Genomic DNA, 14,392 nt, shown 5'->3' on the forward strand with positions numbered 1-14,392 from the left:
GGTTTCACTCTGTCACTTAAGTTGGAATGCAGTGGCATGATCTTGGCTCGGCACAGCCTTGACCTCCTGGGCTCAAGCAGTCCTCCCACTTCAGCCTCCTAAGTAGCTGGAACTACAGGTGTGTGCCACCGATTATTGTCCAGTCAGATGACAATAATTAGAGTAAGTATTGTAATCTATATTTAACATCCACTCACAAGTAATTTAAAATAATAATACCTCATTTCTAAGTTTTCTCTACTTCCACTACCCAGGCCTCTCTAGCACACTATGGTCCAGATAGGAGTTCTCCATTCCAATTCTCCCAATTCCTTAAGGAGTTATTTTAAAGTCTTTGAAAAATATTAGCAGAGAAAAACAGTCATGATTTTAATGTGCATTTATTAACTGACTGCTACGTGGCAGCATCCTCCTATGTTCTGGAGTTAAACTGACAAGCATCACAGAAGTGGTCCTTGCAATTAGACAAACTTGATGCAAAAGCCATGGACTTTGGTATGAGGCAAATGAGATAACAAATGTTGAAATGTTTTTAACAATATGGAAGCATTATCAGTTCACCAATAAAATTTTAAGGAAAATCAAACTAGTGAACTCACGCAAAAATGACTAATACTTGAATCTATTTACGGGTATTGAAGTCACTATCCAAATTCCAAAATGAGTAAAAGATTGGTCAGTGCATAATGCATGCTTTCTTTGTGAACTAATTCATTTAAAATATGTTAACTTCCTTTTAAAAAGGAAACTCTATCTTTCTTACTCAGATAACCTCGTTAAAATAATTTAAATATGCAATTTAAATGGTCATTTTAAAAGAAAAGCTATCAGCTTTGTAAAATGATTATATAATTTTAATGAAAGGAAAACATGTAAGCGTATCAGCTTATTTTATATAAATAAAAACAGTAAGTATCTCTCCAGGTTATAATCAGAACATTTCAAAACTTCTTTTGTGTAGAGTTGATTTATGCTTAAATCTTTTATCTCAAATACTGTTAAGTAGTAAAATGATAGTAAATGATGGTATGCTAAAATCACTGCAATATGCATAGCCATTAAAAGCAGATCAGGAAAGTTTTATAATACGGGAAAATATTGGCCGGGCGCGGTGGCTCACGCTTGTAATCCCAGCACTTGGGGAGGCCGAGGCGGGCGGATCACGAGGTCAGGAGATCGAGACCATCCTGGCTAACACGGTGAAACCCCATCTCTACTAAAAATACAGAAAATTAGCCGGGAGCGGTGGCGGGCGCCTGTAGTCCCAGCTACTCAGGAGGCTGAGGCAGGAGAATGGCGTGATCGTGCCACTGCACTCCAGCCTGGGCTACAGAGCGAGACTCTGTCTCAAAAAAAAAAAAAGGGAAAATATTTTATATATAAGTAAAAAACAAACGTAAGATGCAAATTTACATATAGTATGTTTACAACCATATGAAGCAAAAACTGGACTTAGAAAAAGTATTAGAATTAATTCGTTCTGAGTGGCAAGATTAGAGTTGGCTTGTTTTCCTTTACCATTTCTGTATTTTAAAAATTTGACATGATGACCATTTATTATGAAAAAATAAATCAATATATTTCAAAGAAGCCAAAGAGCTTATTTCCTCTAGCGTGAACAGCTTAGGTTTGCCAGAACGAGGCAATGCTACAGAGATAGTCACAGTGGGTGAGCCCTTGTAACACATCATTTTTGCTAAACATATGCATATATTTGGAAGAAAATATTTTCTTATTTGATTCACATTTCCATCTTGACCCACAAAATAAGAACATGTGCTAACAATTTAGCAGGGGAAAATACCGGAGAATTTTCTTTCAAGCCTCTGAGATTTATTTGCTTTACACATGAGGAATTCCCTGCTCAGCTGAGAAAGACTATATTACCAGACAATGTCAACAATTTTGTAGTAAGGTGCAAAAATGACAACTTTCAAAGGAAATAGAAACTATGTGGTATGGACACTAAGGGAAAAAGAGAACCTCAAATAAATTATTGTGGCTGGCGCAGGACATCATAAAACATTTACAGATTTTGCAGGAAAACTGCAGTGGCTCAACTGGCACTCTGTGAAGTAGGAGGCAATGTTCATATGTGATTTTCCTTCCCAATACGGTAAAAACGTCATGTTTAAATTGTTAAATGGAAATTTGACACATTTGAGTTTCACTGAGAAAAAGTTCAGCAGCCATCCGTAAACTTTAGGTGACTCTCTTGAAACCCAAAATAATTGATCAATTTGTCCACTTTTTTCCCTCCTAACCTTCCTCCCTCAGAACCAAAAGACACTGGAAAGATGTTTGGCTTAATACAGTAATGTAGGTATAGACAGCACTCTTTAACAGGTTCAAGAACTGGAATTATCCCGGGAGAAATTATCAAAGGAATGAGGTGTTTGTTTGTGTGAGTGTGTTTTAATTATCTAGATGTGGAGACTGATTTACTCTTGCAGACTCACAGAAGTAATTAAAATGTGGCACACATAAGATGACTCATTTTTGGTAAGCTATATTAAACAACGTATGTGAGAGAAGTTGAGGAAAAATAAAAGTAGAAACAATATTTTTCTGGGATGCAATGTGGTTCTTGCCGTTGATTTATTTAGTGCATTGTTTTGACACAAGCTGAAATGTCACCACCTTTGCCAAAGGACCAGCTGTTGGTATCAAGACTGCCCTGAGAAGAGCTCATATTCTCTAACCCACGCCACCCCTGGCGTTAACAGGCTATATCCCTGCTGGACCCTAAAATTCGTGTAACCTAATTAAGAATCAAAAGTTGTAGACACAGAGACCAATGGAAAAAACTCCCAAGAACCAAAGCTGGAGCAACTTGAGCAATAATCTGAGTAACATATTATTGGATTAAAACCTAAAGTATAAAATAAATTTCAATGAGTACATACTGATGTAAATATAAATGGAGGAGATAGATACCGAACTCTCATTTAAAAGTATTCGAAATAACTTAAATAGACATCCTCCATTCAAAGCCGGATAGGGCACAACACTCTTCAAGTATAGGTTATGCTTAGTGACTTGCATCTAAATAGTGTGGTACAGAAAGAGGAGAAAAGTAGCTTTATAGTGAAGAAACCTGATAATTAATACTTCAGCCACATCACGTTTCATCTCCACAGGGATAGGTCACACTGATAGCAAGAATCCTTAATATGATGTGCTAATAATAGTATTTCGCCTCTGTGATCTTCCTCACAGAAATAATAGACAAACACAAACTAAGGAACTGTATACAAAATACCTGACCAATATTCAAAACTGTCAAGGTCATCAAAACTAGGGGAAGTCTGTGAAATTGTTACAGCCCAGTGGAGCCTAAAGAAATACTAAAACTAAATGAAATGTGGTATCCTGGATGGGGCCTTGAAACAAAACATGAACATCAGAGGAAAAATTAATGAAATCCAAATAAAACATAGAGTATCATTAATGATAATGTATTATTAGTTCATTAGTTGTAACAAATACACCATACTTACAAAATATATCAACAATAGAGGAAATTGGATGGGAAGTCTGTGGGAACTCGACCAATTTGGCAATTTTTCTGCAACTCTAAGACAATTATACAGAAAAGTTTTATTTAATATCTTTTTAAATTTGGAAAATAGAGCAGAGACCATTTTCTCTCCTTGACAATAAAACAGGAACCTCTTGAGAACTTGTGTGCTCTGGGAAAGAACTGAGAAAGAAACTTTTGTTCTCTTTATTCCTTGCTCATTCATCCTGCGCTAGAAATAAACTATGTGATTTGAAGAATGAGGGAAACATTCACTGCTTCACGTGCGGTCCACCATCGGATGGATCTTTATCTCAAATTTGCCTGAAATGACTTTTCCTATCTTCTTGCTTGCCATATACACACTTACAATGGAAAGGCTCCCCAGCCCTGTAGAAAGCTCAGAATTCTCCTGAGGTAGTTAATAGGTAGTTAAATTCAATTCAGAAAAAAAGCGCTGAGGGTTGAAAATCCAATATGGAACACAGTTCTAAGTCATTTTATCTAATTCAAATTTTCCTTCTGAATAACTGAGCTACCAACCCACTAATAAAAAATCTAATACACCTCAACTGATTTCTTCTATTTATTATCAGTTTCAATTAAGATTATAAGCCATTTACACACACACACACACACAGAGGTATCCAGTCAACCACCACATAATTAACAATTTATAAACTTCATATTCGCTTTACTGTTTCAATCCTATCGCAACTCCCACAATCATTAATATAAAATTAAAGTATGTAAAATAGTGTATATTAGTTGACAACCAAACCCTATTTTATTTTATTATTTATTTATTTATTTATTTTTTGAGACGGAGTCTCGCTCTGTCACCCAGGCTTGAGTGCAGTGACGCGATCTCGGCTCACTGCAAACTCAGCCTCCCGGGTTCACGCCATTCTCCCGCCTCAGCCTCCCGAGTAGCTGGGACTACAGGCGCCGCCACCACGCCCAGCTACTTTTTTGTATTTTTAGTAGAGACGGAGTTTCACCATGTTAGCCAGGATGGTCTCGATCTCCTGACCTCGTGATCCACCCGCCTCGGCCTCCCAAAGTGCTGGGATTACAGGCTTGAGCCACTGCGCCCGGCCCCAATTTTAATGAGTAGAAATTTTTTCCTGCAAATAACGTCAGTGTTTTATCTTATTGTTAACAAGCCAGGTTATATCGTTTTGTCCGTGATCGGCTTTACTCGTTGTTCTTGCATCTGCTGTCTTGTCAAAGCGGCAAGCCTCTAAAATCTCCAAGAATCTCAAGTTTCTAAGATAATCTGAATTGACAATGAAACGTCAGTAGATGACAGCCACTAACAGACAGTTTAGTGCACAATAAACCACATTGTAAGTAGTTTTACAAATGACTTACAAAATCATAGGACTGTAAATGGTATAAATAAACCAAAATATTCTTGTTTTACAATGACTTCTCCCACCATATAATTTTTTTAAAAATTGGCAGATAGGAATTTACATATCTAGAAGACATTTAGCACAGACAACCTCATATAAATAGTGGCAGAGACCAATGCTAAACACTAAAATCCCTTTAGAAATCTTGATGTGATAGTATCTCTAGAAATTATTTTTGGTTCGACTGAAAACAAAATAAAAATCTAATCTAGAGATACTTCATGGCGATAACTTTGAAATACGAATAGGGTAGATGACAGCTGGCTAGTTCATTAAAAAGTCAAAATTACAAGTTTATTTGGTAAGCAGCTTTATATTCTTAGCTTTTAATAATATTTATACAAAGCACAACAGGTGACAGATTTTGGCCATTTCTTTAAAAATAATTTCATTGAAAAAAATAAAATTTAATGTCTAAATATTCCCCACATTTTACAAACGTTGCTCAAAATAACTTATTCTTCTGAAAAGAGGAATCCACCAATTTCGAATTCCTTATAGAGTCTCTTATAAAGCGTTCTTAAAATTGCTTTATTATGGAAAAAAAAATGTACTGTATGGGAAGACATCAATCTAGTCCATTTCACAGAAGGGGAGTTGTAATTTGTGTGATATATACAAATCCTAATGGAGTTTATAATTTTTATACAATTTTCTTGACCAGCTCATAAAATGAAGGTAAACATATAACAAAGATTTATTATTTGTAAGAATATAATGATACAACTGCTACTGCAATATGTTATTTTGCAGAAAGCATTTAAAATCACCTTTAAAAATGGTAAAAGGTTGTGGAAATCATGAATAAGCATATATAGAGTAAAATGGGAAAAATACTGTACTAATGTCATGGGATTAGATACTGCTTACCTGGAATAAAATTTCCAGAGACAATATCATAAGTCGATTTTAAAAGCACTAAAATTAATTTGAAATAACTTAGAAAAAATGAAAAAAAAAAGCTATTAGGTGATTCAAAAGGTGGCTGTAGCCACACATTGCTGCCAAAGTTGCCTGCGCAGGATTTAAGTTAAATTGCTTCATAAAATTAAGAATAGTAATGAACCTTTATAAGCAAATATTTTTAAATCTCATTTTTATTCATAAAATTTATGAAAGAAATTTGGCCTTTTCTGGATGAAAAAAATAAGTAGTCACTTTTATTCAGCATTTCCTTGTATTAGGATTTAGAGAGTATTGCTTACATCTGTATATACATATATATGCATATACATATTGTATGTATCTGTATAAATTGTACATATGTATATATGTATATAGATTTTATGTAGCATATTTGGAATACATATATATTAATCAAATAAACTACTTCAATAGTGAATCTTCCTCTATTTTCAAGACTAATGTAGAAAAGTGTATTTTACTGTTATGGTAAAATATTAAATATATATTATCTGTAATATATAAAATCATATTTATAGCATTAAGCATTTGAGAAAGTTATAGTGAGTTACAATATCTTCTACATTTCACTATTAAACCTGTAAATAGTTCACAGTTAGTGCTATAGAGTACCATTATAAAAATAATTTCGCTTTGATCTAATTCCCCACTAGAGTGCAGTGTGAATTAAAAATTAAAACTACAGCATCTGGAAATTCCCCAGACATAAAAATAGCATTACTGTAATTCTGTAAATATCTAACATACATATATTGTAACACAACATTCAGCTTCAGTGGTGTGTGTTTGCATATAGCACAGCTAACGAACTCACCAATATTTAGCCACACAACTCAGATATTAAAGATAAACTGGGGGGAAGTCACAGAACAGCAGATAATCTCAATTGTTTGTCTTTATTAAAAAGCATTAATTGTTTTACATAGTCTCCTAACTTAAATATCACTTAGGAACTTTAAAAATGAGAATATTTTAATTAGGAACATCTTACTTTTATGATAGGAAATTACATTATAGAAGACTACATAAGGCAAATCAAGGTTAATGGATTGTATTTCAAGTACAGTTTTTATCACATCCCAGCATCACACTAAATTTGATGGTCTCAATACAATTATGGCTTTTACAAGGTGATGGAAGTCTTAACTGAATGTTTGCAGATTCACCTACAAAAATTAAGCCCACAGTGGCAGAATGAGATACAGAATGAAACTTTTAAATGCATTCCTTTCTCCCTTTTAAGCAGTAGACTTTTTAGAGTTGTAAGCTTCAAATCAGAATTTCTATTTTGAGTCCTCAGTTTCAAAAAGAAATTTTACCTTAATCTTCAAATGACTCACCATGAAAGCACTAAAATATTTTTGAGGCCAAATGGGAGCCCATAGTTTAACCTCAAAAATAAAAACAAAAATATTTTGTTAAAAAAGGTAAATTATTCAAGTAGAATCTACTACTATATAAATAAATCAGATATGTCTTAAATTTCAATGTCACGAATGTATTCTTCGAAGTTTCAAAGTCCAACGGAAACTTACATTACTATTACTACATTTTTTTAGTCAATGGTATGCAAATCTTTTCCTGTATTCTGACCCATTGTTCCTATTTTAGGAATGTTTTCTTGAATCAGTCATGCCATCAGGGCCTCCTTGGCAAAACATGGTCCCCCTGGAGTTATGCCACACAGCGTGTCTGCCATCACACCAGGGATGCTGAGGCTGCACTGTGAGTCCTGCTCTTGAGTTCTCAGACCATGTTTTTTAAAGGTATTTTAAGCATCAACTCTATTTTCTTGAAAATGCACCAAATATCTTCGCGCTTTCAGCTAGTTCTACCCTACTTTGCATCTAAAACAGCTTACATAAAACTTAAGAATGGTTTGCCTCAGAAAAATTTCTGAAGACCTGAATTAGAGAATGATTGTTTTTATGTATATCTGGTGAAAAGTTATGCCAAGAAAAAATAGGCACCCTAGAAGCTATTGAAAAGTCCTATGACAAATATGTTTTAAGCACCTGCCCTGTGTCTAGCACTAGTTTAGCCACTTGGGATATTTGCATATCACATCACACAATATCCTAGTTCTCTGTGGAATTTGAGAAGACAGAGATAATGTAGGCTAGACTGACTATGACTTTTAACAGTCAGTAATGCTAAGAGGAGAACTGTGATGAAGATTTTGGCTTGTAAATCTAGTAGCTATATGCTTTTATTCCGTTTTTTGGATTTTTTTTTTTTTTTTTTTTTTTTTTTTTTTAAGAGACAGCTTTGCTTTTTCCCTCCCTCATTTATAATGCTTAAAGTCTCAGGTTTTTTTCCTTATCTCATTGATTCTGTCTTCTTACAATACATTTTAATACTTTGGTGATTTCAACTGCTGGCCATGCCTAGTCTTTTTGTAACATAGACTTTGTCATATTACCTGCATCCAATTTTTCCATAACCATTCTTATAAATGTCTTACTCTTAGATCAATGTTTCCATTTACAGTTTTCTCCCTTTCATCATTAAAGGAGAAGAGCAGGTACTAATGATGATTCAGGATATCTTCAGGCTATATGAGAATATTTTCTTATACCCAGATAAATTTCCCTGAAAAATTTGCGCATCCTAACTGTGGCAGATATATTCTAGGATGGCCCCTCTAATTTCCACCTTGAGTTAATCAGACCTTTCCACAGTCTGCTCTCCTGGAGGGTAGAACCTGTAACTTGCTTCTACCAATAGAATATGGTAAAGGTGATGGGATGTACATCATGAGTGGGATTATGTTACAAAAAGATAGTAATGCCCATCTTGTGAGAAGAGATTCTCCCTCACTAACTTTGAAGAAGCAAGCTGCCAAAGCTTTTTCATGTTGTCTTATATTTCACTTCTACAATCTGAAAAGAAAATGTGAGCTTATTATGAGTTTCCCTATGAAGAGGACTATGTGGCAAGGATCTTAGGGTAGTCTCTGGCCAACAACCAGTGAAAAAAAATGAGACCATAATAAGCAGCTGAATACTGTAAACAAACATATGAGTGAGGAAGTGGTCCTTCCCCAGTCGAACTATAGACGAAAACACATCCCGGCCCATATCTTTATGGTAGCCTCGAAGAAGTCCTGGTTAGGTAATGTGTGGACCATTGCGCCTCAGAAATTGTGAGCTAATAAATGTGTGTTGTCTTAAGACATAAAATTTCTGTAATATTATTATGCATAAATACATAACTAGTATACCAGCTCTCTTGCAATCATTAATATTAAAATTAGAAAGTAACCCAAACTTCCAAGGAAAAATATTTGTCAAGAAAATGTCTTAAATTACCACCTAACCAAAACCATGTTTTTTTGTTAAATGAATTAAATATCCCAGTTGTATCCCTAATCCCAAACATACTTGAGTAAAAGTTAAAAGAAATAACTCCCATATGAAGAACTTGATCACCTGATGCACATCCATGACAGACATAACTAATCAATTATGACAATCTTTCCTTCAGAGGCTGGATTTGGTTTCAAACACTCGGCACATTGCAGGGTCCACAAATTATTCAGGTTTACCATATAAGACAAAATTTATTTGCTATCGTAGATACACTGACTAATGTATCACTATCGAATTCGACTTAGAGTAGAAACCCATTAAAAAGATAAAATTAGGTAATATTCATTTTTCACTACAGTACCATTTAACCTATTTTTCTATTACCCAAATAAGCTTGAAAGATTGTTTAATAAGTTTGTAGAACTCAATCAATCTAGACTGTTAAAAGAATCCAAATTGAAAATTACTTTGTTATAGCAGTTGTTATAAATAAAAATGTATTGCAGGTTAGTAAATTTAATATAAAAATAATTATGCATATACAATAGAGTTTTTTTCATATGTAGGAGACTTTAGTAAAGATTGTTGTATTTATATTTCTCAAATGCATTATATTTAGATTTAAGCTCCAAATAGAGAAATTATGGATATGGATATAAATATAGATCTAAGAAAAAATATGACAGATTGAGTATTAAATATGAAAAATAAAAAGGAAAAATGTACAAGGAACTTCCTCTCTTAATAATATTATATGTAACCTTAACTATTCATGCTATAGTTTTAACTCATTATTTTTCTTTCATTAATAGAAATGGACAGAAGCTAAAAACTACCTTCAATTAATATTCCTTTATTTGCCTTAAGACTTGTATTAAGATTCTTCCTTGCCTTCTTTTCAGGTCTAAGAAACCCAGTTTTTTACAATTTAAATTTATAAATTTATTGTCTAATACTTAATCTGTCATATGTCAAGAGTGAAACTACGTCTCAAACAAAACAAAACAAAACAAAAAAGGACAAATGGACTACACTGCCATGAAGTTCCTTCACATGCTAAGATGCTATAGATTTGTGGTTCCATAGATCTCCATTTTAAAAATTTGTAGTGGTGCCACCTGGCCATTTTTTAAAATCTTTTATTTTATTTTATTTTATTTTTATTTATTTATTTATTTTGAGACGGAGTCTTGCTCTGTCGCCCAGGCCGCAGTGCAGTGGCGCAATCTCGGCTCACTGCAAGCCCCGCCTCCCGGGTTCACACCATTCTCCTGCCTCAACCTCCCGAGTAGCTGGGATTACAGGCGCCCGCCACTACGCCCGGCTAGTTTTTTTTGTATTTTTAGTAGAGACGGGGTTTCACCGTGTAAGCCAGGATGGTCTCGATCTCCTGACCTCGTGATCCGCCCGCCTCGGCCTCCCAAAGTGCTGGGATTACAGGCGTAAAATCTTTTCTAAAAAAAATCCTGCCTTATCCTGAGTTTTTAGGTAGGTTAAAATATGTTTTAAGTAAACATGAATTTTCTTCCAGAAATGCTGAAATCAGTAGATACCTTGCTGTACATTGAATATTATTATTTACTATCAACTTCAGTTCATTACATCTATAATCTACCAATGAGAGAGCAATATACTTTACCCGATCTAAAATTCCCGTGATAAAAATAGAAAAGGTTGTGGAAACTTTAAAATTGTAAATTTCAACTAATAAATGTATAGATCTATAATCATCAAAGACAGAAACGAAATACTAAGAGAACATTTAAGTCAAATTAAATGACATAGTAGACAAATGTTTAGATATAATATTGTCAGTGTCATACTAATTTCTAATTCAATGGTGCTCTTTAGTAAAACAACTTTTATTGCAGGCTTAATAAAAGCTAAACTACAATTTTATGTGCAAAAACCATGGAGAGTGGCAATCTTTTTCTCCTAAAACAAATAATACAAGTATTAAAATATGATCTACCCATTCAAAGTTCACTTTCTTTCTTTCTTTTTTTTTTTTTTTTTTTCAGACAGAGTCTCACTCTGTCATTCAGGCTGGAGTGCTATGGCACGATCTTGGCTCACTGCAACCTCTGCCTCCTGGGTTCAAGCAATTCTCGTACCTCAGCCTCTCAAGTAGCTGGGATTACAGGCACCTGCCACCATGCCCAGTTAATTTTTGTATTTTTAGTAGAGACAGGGCTTTATCATCTTGGCCAAGCTAGTCTTGAACTCCTAACCTCATGATCCACCCACCTTGGCCTTCCAAAGTGCTGGGATTACAGGCGTGAGCCACCATGCCTGGCCCACTTTCTTTTTTAAAAATAAAAGATTTCTGTCCCACCTGGAAAAGCAGCCTGGGGAGAAAGATGTTATTTTGTCTGAAACCTGTGCAGAGAAAGGGATATTATTGCTAACTGTATTGTAGATTTAACCATGTGTTAACCTGATAACTTTCTTTATTGCATGACAGGACAGTGGCAGAAGGTGGCATGAAAGAGTAGATCTCTACTCAACTCACGTTGACTTGTTTTAGCTCAACTTTTAATAATATTTTACTAAAATTGTATATAGGCACAAATTGGGACTTTCCTAGACAAACACTTACACTGTCTTAAATTATGTTTCCAAATTCTACCAGTTTTGCATTCTGATTGCTTAATTAAGCAAGTTTACTTCACGTAATTGGAGTTAGAAAGTGAGGTTTTTCTTTAGGAACTTCAAAATAAGAAAGGTCTCTGAAGAATTAATCTTTGAAATCAATACATACTGTGTCAGAAAAAAAAATGGCAAAGTCATCTTGGAGAGAAAGAATGCTCCCAGACCAGCACGAGTTCAGAAGTAATTTGACGTAACTTGAATAAACACATCGAGAGACATGAAGAAATACTGATTTGAAGGAAATGGTCAACCATGGAAACACATGAACAAGTCAGAGAAGGGAGTGTCACCTGGGTCTATTAAAGCACTCTTCAGTGGAGACAAGTCTTGTAGTTAAAACTTGGCTAGTGGCATGACCATCTCTGTCATCGGAGATGTTGCAGCTGCCATGTCCTGAAGTTATAAAATTATTGTTTCATTTCACTTTACCTGTCCTGATTTCATGACCGTCATGCAACCTTCAGATTTTGGCCTGACTTTCCTTATAAGTCTGTATACAACATGGGGTAAATGAGCTTGCTCATAAGAATTTGATATATTTTTGATCTTATGAGAATAATTTCCTACTGAAATCCCAGCATCTTACTTTATTTCATGCTCTTACTAGATAGGTTAGACCCCAGTATTCATAAACTATGTCTTGTTCAAAACAAGTATTTAGAGTGTAACTGGCACCAATACCATATTTGAGACTGTTCATAATCAACTGGTATCTTATGAAGGACATTAATGAAAATATCAGTATTCTTAGTGTTTGTTTATAAATAATTATAAACACTTATATAATGTTACTAGCTACGAATGCTAATTCACTTAATCCTCAAAGCACTGCCAATAAGGTAGGTACCGTGATTATCCCCAACTTACAGATGAGAAAACTGATTCACAGCCAGTAAGTGGCAGAACTGGGTTTTGAACTCAGGCTCTGGCTTTAGAGTCAGGGCCTTATGACATCCTAGATTATAACAAATGAGGAGATCATACAATCTAAAATCTTCCCACATATAAAAAGACATGAACAAATTCTTCAAAAATTGCATGGCCATTCTTCACTAATGTTTCTTTGTTTCTTTGTTCAGTACCTTTTTCTAGCATCAACTTTTAACTGGCATCTTGTACTGTGGAAATACACTGCAGTCATTTATTTAATCGAAGTCTATTAAAATAAGAGTGCTAAGCACTAATCAACACCATATGTTTTTCAATTAACTGGTGATACATATCTATTTCTCAAGCTCATGATAACTAATGGAGCACTTTGGGTGGTTTAAGCTATTTAAGACCATAATTAATTTAGAAAAATCAACTTATAAAATATGAAAACTTTTCTATGGTGACTTTTTTCTCTCTCTCCCTCTCACCCTTGGGAGGCAGTGGGATCCTGGAGTCAGGAGATGGACCACAGTGAAACCCGATCTCTACTAAAAATACAAAAATTAGCGAGGCCTTGATGGTGAAACCTGTAGTCCAATACTCCAGGAGGCTGGGAGGCAGGAGAATGGCGTGAACCGGAGGCCCGAGGCACAGTGAGCGAATCCCACTGCACTCCAGCCTGGAGCCACAGCAGCCGAACTCCGTCTCAAAAAATATTACATAGATATTCCATTTCATTCTTTTTGTAAGGAGAGTGAAGTTAGTGATGAAACCAGAAGGGAACAAAGTTATCGTGAGGAATACTTAGACATTTTACTCAAAATAAAATTCAACATTAAACTTGAAAGCATCATAATATATATTTAATTAAAATTAGGATATATTATTTTAACATTGGTTTATAACTTGTGGAGTAAAATGAGTAAAATAGCAAAGGAGGCTCAACTGTGCAGAATCGTATGTTTATTCTGACAGCAGTGATAGCTGTCCACAATAATGTAGAGTTGTCACTGGGATGCAGTTGGCCACTGAGAGACTATCTTTCCCAGTCTTCCTTTCTCCCAGGGTAGCTGTGGTAGACAGAATGATGCAGGGTCCGCACACAAGAATATCCACACCCTATTCTTCAGAACCTCTGAATATGGCAAAGGGTATGGTGCATGTTATTAAGTAAGTGGGTCTAGACATCATGCACGTTGTTAGAATTCATGAAGTTGTAATCAATAACCCAAACTTCACCTTTCAATACCAGAAATGGAGTATACACAGGAATCACGGAGGAAAAATGGGAAAGGAAGAGCCCTAAGAGGCAGAAAATAAATTTTCAAAGTTTATTCTGTGGACAAAGACAAAGCATTAGATTTATTTTAGTAAGTAAAATGATAGATTTGTAGTTTCACAAGATACTGCTTGCAACACTATGGAGAGAGACTTGGAGTGGAGAGATGAAAGACCAATGGCCATTAAAACAGTATTCCTGCTAAATCCTACCTATAATAGTCTTGCTTCATATAGGAAAGTGCATTGGAAGAAACACACCGACTCTGCTGTATGTTTTAGCAAGTTATTGTGTGAATGTGTTTACAAACAAATATGTGTGCATTTTTTTTTTTTTTTTTTTGAGATGGAGTCTCACTCTGTCGCCCAGGCTGGCTGGAGTGCAGTGGCGCGATCTCGGCTCACTGCAAGCTCTG

General features: G+C 34.9%; 1 protein-coding gene and 1 long non-coding RNA gene across 4 annotated transcripts in view; one reads left to right on the plus strand and one right to left on the minus strand.

Annotated features, from left to right (window-relative positions):
* The window catches only part of ZNF385D (zinc finger protein 385D), a 963,288-nt gene that overhangs the window by 750,400 nt on the left and 198,496 nt on the right, over positions 1-14,392 (minus strand). The gene's annotated exons all lie outside the window — the stretch shown is intronic.
* The window catches only part of LOC110742460, a 150,466-nt gene that overhangs the window by 65,933 nt on the left and 70,141 nt on the right, over positions 1-14,392 (plus strand). The window contains exon 2 of the long non-coding RNA XR_002520195.2: positions 7,474-7,587. This is a non-coding gene — a long non-coding RNA (uncharacterized LOC110742460). The remainder of the gene's footprint in view (positions 1-7,473; positions 7,588-14,392) is intronic.

This window comes from Papio anubis, chromosome 2 (assembly GCF_008728515.1).
Source record: "Papio anubis isolate 15944 chromosome 2, Panubis1.0, whole genome shotgun sequence".
Classification (NCBI taxonomy): domain Eukaryota; kingdom Metazoa; phylum Chordata; class Mammalia; order Primates; family Cercopithecidae; genus Papio; species Papio anubis.